The 7482-nt window shown below is 54.9% G+C and overlaps 1 pseudogene; it reads left to right on the forward strand.

Annotated features, from left to right (window-relative positions):
- Positions 1-3459: 3459 nt before the first annotated feature.
- On the forward strand, positions 3460-7236 carry LOC147118579 (uncharacterized; annotated as a pseudogene).
- Positions 7237-7482: the final 246 nt, after the last annotated feature.

Genomic DNA, 7482 nt, shown 5'->3' on the forward strand with positions numbered 1-7482 from the left:
AGGATCTGAAATTGTTGAACTCGATATTGAGTCCGGAAGGCTGCAAAGTGCCTAGGCTGGGTTCAGTTCTACACTCACTGGTTCCCCACCCTCTCCTCCCCTGAAGGTGCTGACTCTGGCTGGGTTCAGTTCTACACTCACTGGTTCCCCACCCTCTTCTCCCCTGAAGGTGCTGACTCTGGCTGGGTTCAGTTCTACACTCACTGGTTCCCCTCCCTCTCCTCCCCTGAAGGTGCTGACTCTGGCTGGGTTCAGTTCTACACTCACTGGTTCCCCACCCTCTTCTCCCCTGAAGGTGCTGACTGGCTGGGTTCAGTTCTACACTCACTGGTTCCCCACCCTCTCCTCCCCTGAAGGTGCTGACTCTGGCTGGGTTCAGTTCTACACTCACTGGTTCCCCACCCTCTTCTCCCCTGAAGGTGCTGACTCTGGCTGGGTTCAGTTCTACACTCACTGGTTCCCCTCCCTCTCCTCCCCTGAAGGTGCTGACTCTGGCTGGGTTCAGTTCTACACTCACTGGTTCCCCACCTTATGAACTGCTTTGGGCACTTTGTTAAACACACACACAGCAGACACACATTAATCTAATGGGAGATCACTTACGCAGGAGCAGCCAGCGGTGTGGAGCCTCCTGAGAGTCTGGCCCCTTTCCAGCCAGTATTTACAGGAGCTGGGTCACGGAAAAGTCTAATTGAAATTAGTGATATATTTATTCACACAAACCAAGCCCCAAAATAATGAATAATTTCTCCTTCATTTACAGACGCTCCCTGACCAGTCTCCATTTTCCTTCATTTACACTCCCTGACCAGTCACCATTTCGCTTCCATTTAGACGCTCCGTGACCAGTCTCCATTTCTCCTCCATTTACAGACACTTCCTGACCAGTCACCATTTCTCCTTCATTTACAGACGCTCCGTGACCAGTCTCCATTTCTCCTCCATTTACAGACAATCCCTCACCAGTCTCCATTTCACCTACATTTACAGACACTTCCTGACCAGTCTCCATTTCGCCTTCATTTACAGACGCTCCGTGACCAGTCTCCATTTCTCCTCCATTTACAGACAATCCCTCACCAGTCTCCATTTCACCTACATTTACAGACACTTCCTGACCAGTCTCCATTTCGCCTTCATTTACAGACGCTCCGTGACCAGTCTCCATTTCTCCTCCATTTACAGACAATCCCTCACCAGTCTCCATTTCACCTACATTTACAGACACTTCCTGACCAGTCTCCATTTCTCCTTCATTTACAGACGCTCCCTGACCAGTCTCCATTTCTCCTCCATTTACAGATGCTCCCTGACTTCCTGTCTGTCCCGGAGTTTGGCGCGGGGCCCCTTTGCTGAGCGAATCGGGAGAAACCGGGAAGCGGCGGGCGGATAATGTTGAGTGTTTTAATAATGGGGCCTGAGGCCGCACTCCGGGTGTGAGCAGCCCGTGTCCCCCCGGGTTCATGAACCCGCTCCCTGAGCTCGGGGTGTGAGCAGCCCGCGTCCCCCCGGGGTTCGTGAACCCGCTCCCTGAGCTCGGGGTGTGAGCGGCCCGCGTCCCCCCTGGGGTTCGTGAACCCGCTCCCTGAGCTCGGGGTGTGAACAGCACACGTCCCCCCGGGGTTCATGAACCCGCTCCCTGAGCTCGGGGTGTGAGCAGCCCGCGTCCCCCCCGGGGTTCGTGAACCCGCTCCCTGAGCTCGGGGTGTGAACAGCACACGTCCCCCCGGGGTTCATGAACCCGCTCCCTGAGCTCGGGGTGTGAGCAGCCCGCGTCCCCCCGGGGTTCGTGAACCCGCTCCCTGAGCTCGGGGTGTGAGCGGCTCGCGTCCCCCCGGGGTTCATGAACCCGCTTCCTGAGCTCGGGGTGTGAACAGCACACGTCCCCCCGGGGTTCATGAACCCGCTCCCTGAGCTCGGGGTGTGAGCAGCCCGCGTCCCCCCGGGGTTCGTGAACCTGCTCCCTGAGCTCGGGGTGTGAGTGGCCCGCGTCCCCCCGGGGTTCATGAACCCGCTCCCTGAGCTCGGGGTGTGAGCGTCCCCCCGGGGTTCATGAACCCGCTCCCTGAGCTCGGGGTGTGAGCGGCCCGCGTCCCCCCGGGGTTCATGAACCCGCTCCCTGAGCTCGGGGTGTGAGCGGCCCGCGTCCCCCCGGGGTTCATGAACCCGCTCCCTGAGCTCTCTCACCTAATGTGTCAGCGGTTGCTGCCAAGACCCGCGCATGCTCAGCTAACACTGCCCGGGAGATTGACGGTAGCTCTGGAGCAATAGGAAGAGGGGGGCGGGTCCTCCAATCAATCGGAGTGTGTGAGGGGCAGTGCTTCACCTTTAAACCGGAACAACAGATGGTGAGCTGAGCATGCGCGGTCTTTGGCAGCAGCCGCTAACACATCAGGTGAGAGAGCTCAGGGAGCGGGTTCATGAACCCCGGGGGGACGCGGGACGCAGGACGCTCACACCCCGAGCTCAGGGAGCGGGTTCATGAACCCCGGGGGGACGCGGGCCGCTCACACCCCGAGCTCAGGGAGCGGGTTCATGAACCCCGGGGGGACGCGGGCCGCTCACACCCCGAGCTCAGGGAGCGGGTTCATGAACCCCGGGGGGGACGCGGTCCGCTCACACCCCGAGCTCAGGGAGCGGGTTCGTGAACCCCGGGGGGACGCGGGCCGCTCACACCCCGAGCTCAGGGAGCGGGTTCGTGAACCCCGGGGGGACGCGGGCCGCTCACACCCCGAGCTCAGGGAGCGGGTTCGTGAACCCCGGGGGGACGCGGGCCGCTCACACCCCGAGCTCAGGGAGCGGGTTCATGAACCCCGGGGGGACGGGGGACGCTCACACCCCGAGCTCAGGGAGCGGGTTCATGAACCCCGGGGGGACGCGGGCCGCTCACACCCCGAGCTCAGGGAGCGGGTTCATGAACCCCGGGGGGACGGGGGACGCGGGCCGCTCACACCCCGAGTGCGGCCTCAGGCCCCATTATTAAAACACTCAACATTATCTGCTTCACAAACACCCGGGGTTGGCCTCAGGCCCTGAACAAGTGCCTCCGGGCCGGGCGTTTGCCCCAAGCGGGGTGGCAGCTGCGGGGCTTTCTCCCGGTGACAGGCCCGGGGTAACGGCTGCCATCTTGAGAGGCTCAGGTGGCAGCAGGGCGCATGCGTGGCCCCCTTAGCCAGGAACCAGGAGGAGAGAATCTTGTCAATTTCTATCCTGGCCTCACAGTGATGGCTTTTGTAAACTCCTTTTACAGGCTGTGAGAAGGGCAGCATTTACACACTGCAAACTCAAACCAAACATCACATCAAGATCTGACAGAGTCACTCCATTCATCAGGACCCAAATATCATCGGCCTTTGAATGTGGAAGGAGAAATGTTTGTCTGTTCTCTCTGTGGGAAAAGATTTCAAACATCAGTGTGACTGGAAAAGCACCAAGACTCTCACACCTGAGTGAGAGTGTACCAGTGCACTGACTGTGGAAAGAGCTTTATCCAGTTACACAGCCTGAAAAAACATCGCACCATTCACAGCGGGGAGAAACCGTACACGTGTTCTGTGTGTGGACAAGGCTTCAACTGATCAGCCAACCTGGAGAGACTTGTGGACACCCACTCCATGGAGAAACCGTGGAAATGTGGGGACTGTGGGATGGGATTCAAATACCCGTCCCAGCTGGAAACTCATTATTACAGTCACACCGGAGAGAGACCGTTCACCTGCTCTGTGTGTGGGCAGGGATTCACTAAATCATCCAGCCTTGTGACACACCAGCGAATTCACACCGGGGAGAGGCCGTTCACCTGCTCTGTGTGTGGGAAGGGATTCACAGAGTTGTGTAAGCTCCAGACACACCACCTTGTTCACACTGATGAGAGACCTTTTCAGTGTTCTGACTGTGAGAACAAGTATAAAAGTAAAAATGATCTGCTGACACATCAACGCACTCACTCTGGGGAGAGGCCGTTCACCTGCTCCGTGTGTGGGAAGAGATTCTCTTGGTCATCCAACCTGCTGAGACACCGACTTGCTCACAGTGACGAGAGACCTTTTAATTGTTCTGTCTGCGAGAAGACCTTTAAAACCACAAAGGATCTGCTGAGACACCAACTGGTTCACACTGCTGAGAGACCTTGTAATGTTCTGTCTGTGAGAAGACCTTTAAAAGCACAAGGGATCTGCTGACACACCAACGCACTCACACTGGGGAGAGGCCGTTCACCTGCTCCCTGTCTGGGAAGAGATTCACCCATTCATCCGACCAGCTAAAACACCAGCGAGTTCACGTGACGGCAGGAGTTGGATTCTGCTGTTATTGCTGCTGTTAATCACATCCAGAAGTGAACCATGTTCACTCTAACGGTTGGGTTTCATTTCTGCTGATCTTAAACTCCAGCTCAGTTACAGGGGTTCTTATTATTCTGGATAAACCGTCTGGGGTTTTACCTGCCAGCATAGGTCTAGAGGTGATTAACGTCTGACTTGTTGAACTGTCTTACAGTGAACCTAGTTTGGATCACCGCTTAATCTTCGATCTTTAGTGGAATACAAGCCGAGTCCATGCAAACTATGCTCATAATTTATCCCTTTTAGCCCCGGGATCATTCTGGTGTATCTGCGCTGCTCCCTCTCCAAGGCCAATATATCCTTCCTGAGGGGCTGAGCCCAGATCTGAATCCAGTGCTCCAGATCGGGTCTAACCAGAGCTCTGTACAGCTGTAACATCGCTTCCACCCCTTATTGGTTACTAGGTGCTGCTTGATGACTCTTTCCATCACTCTGATGATTGAGAGCAGGCTGACAGGACGGTAATTGGCCGGGTTGAATCTTCTACACTCATTGACCAGGGCTGGTTGTCTGCCTTGATGGTGATGGAGGAGTGAGGGCCATGAGTTTACAGATTTTGGTGGAACACAATTCAGTTGCTGCTGTGGGCCCACAGCGCCTCATGGATGCCCAGTTTTGAGCTGCTAGATCTGGTCTTAATCTATCCCACTTCGCACGGTGGTAGTGCCACACGATACGATGGTGGGGATCCTCAGTGTGTGGACAGTATTTGGTCTCCACAAGGACTGTGTAGTGGTCACTCCGACTAATACTGTCATAAACAGATGGATCTGCAACAGGTAGATTGCTGAGGACAAGGTCAAGTAGGTTATTCCCGCGTGTTGGTTCTCTCACCAGCTGCCTGCGCTGACAGTGTTTGTGATGGTTTAATGGTGGTGTAAAGTTAAGGCACATGGGATTGGGGGCAAGGTATTGACTTGGATAGAGAACTGGTTGGCAGATAGAAAGCAAAGAGTTGGAATAAACAGGTCTTTTTCCGAGTGGCAGGCAGTGACTAGTGGGGTACCACAGGGATCGGTCCTTGGACCCCAGCTATTCACAATATATATTAATGATCTAGACAAGGGAACTAGATGTAATATCTCCAAATTTGCAGATGACACAAAGCTAGGTGGGCGTGTGTGCTGTGAGGAGGATGCTGAGAAACTCCAGGATGATTTGGACAGGTTGGGTGATTGGGCAGAAGCATGGCAGATGCAATATAACGTGGATAAATGTGAGGTTATCCACTTTGGTGTCAAAAACAGGAAGGCAGATTATTATCTGAATGGCAATAGATTGGGAGAAGGGGAAGTGCAACGAGACCTGGGTGTCCTTGTGCACCAGTCGCTGAAGGTAAGCATGCAGGTACAGCAGGCGGTTAAGAAGGCAAATGGTATGTTGGCCTTTGTAGCGAGAGGGTTTGAGTACAAGAACAAGGATGTCTTGCTGCAGTTGTACAGGGCCTTGGTGAGACCACATCTTGAGTAATGTGTGCAGTTTTGGTCGCCTTATCTGAGGAAGGATATTCTTGCCATGAAAGGAGTTCAGCGAAGATTCACCAGGCTGATACCTGGGATGGCAGGAATGACGTATGAGGAGAGATTGGGACGATTGGGCTTGTACTCGCTGGAGTTTAGAAGAATGAGAAGGGATCTCATTGAAACTTATAAAATGCTGGCAGGACTGGACAGACTAGATGCTGGAAGGATGTTCCTGATGGTCGGGGAGTCCAGAACCAAGGGTCATAGTCTAAGGATAAGGGGTAAGCCATTTAGGACAGAAATGAGGAGGAATTTCTTCACCCAGAGAGTGGTGAACCTGTGAAATTATCTACCACAGAAGGCAGTAGAGGCCAGTTCATTAAATATATTCAAGAAGGAGTTGGATATATTTCTTAAGGCTAAAGGGATCAAGGGGCATGGGGAGAAAGCAGGGACTGGGTACTGAACCTGGATGATCAGCCATGATCGCATTGAATGGCGGAGCGGGCTCGAGGGGCTGAATGGCCACTCCTGCTCCTATCTTCTATGTTTCTATGGTCACCATGACCCAGGGTGCCGCAAGCCCCGCCCCTCACACACTCCGATTGTTTGGAGGACCCGCCGCCTGCTCGGTCCTCCAGCCCCGCCCTGCTCTTCCTATTGGTCCAGAGCTCCCGTCAATCACCCGGGCAGTGTGAGCTGAGCGTGCGCGGGCGACGGTGGCGACTGTGGATGAGGCAGCAGGTGAGAGATGGGTGGAGGGTGCGGGTTAATAAACCCCGGGGGGGCGTGGGCTTCACACAGCCCGAGTGCGGCCCCAGGCCCCATTATTAAAACTCTCAACATTATCCGCTTCACACACACCCGGGGTGGGCCTCAGGCCCCGAACAAGAGCCTCCGGGCCGGGCATTTGCCCCGAGCGGGGCGGCAGATGCGGGGCTTTCGCCCGGTGACAGGCCCGGGTTAACGGCCGCCATCTTGAGAGGCTCAGGGGGCAGCAGGGCGCATGCGCGGCCTCCTTGGCCAGGAACCAGGAGGAGAGAATCGTGTCAATTTCTATCCTGGACTCACAGTGATGGATTTTGTAAACTCCTTTTACAGGCTGTGAGAAGGGCAGCATTTACACACCGCAAGCTCAAACCAAACATCACATCAAGATCTGACAGAGTCACCCCATTCATCAGGACCCAAATATCATCGGCCTTTGAATGTGGAAGGAGAAATGATTGTCTGTGGGAAAAGATTTCAAACATCAGTGTGACTGGAAAAGCACCGAACACACACACCCGAGTGAAAGTGTTCCAGTGCACTGACTGTGGAAAGAGCTTTAACCAGTTAGACAGCTTGGAAAAACATCGCACCGTTCACAGCGGGGAGAAACCGTACACGTATTTTTGTGTGTGGACGCGGCTACAACCGATCATCCAACCTGGACAGACACAAGGACACCCAAAGTACGGAGAAACCTTGGAAATGTGGGAACTGTGGTAAAGGATCCAGTTCCCTGACCCAACTGGAAACTCATCGCCGAGAGGCCGTTCACCTGCTCCATGTGTGGGAAGGGATTCACTCAGTCATCCAGTCTACTGAGACACCAGCGAGTTCACAAGTGACTGCAGGAGTTGGATTCTAAGAACATAAGAAATAGGAGCAGGAGCAGGCCATTCGGCCCCTTG

Source organism: Somniosus microcephalus, chromosome 4 (assembly GCF_052327205.1).
Source record: "Somniosus microcephalus isolate GS21.2 chromosome 4, FLI_Smic_1.0, whole genome shotgun sequence".
In the NCBI taxonomy this organism is placed as follows: Eukaryota; Metazoa; Chordata; class Chondrichthyes; order Squaliformes; family Somniosidae; genus Somniosus; species Somniosus microcephalus.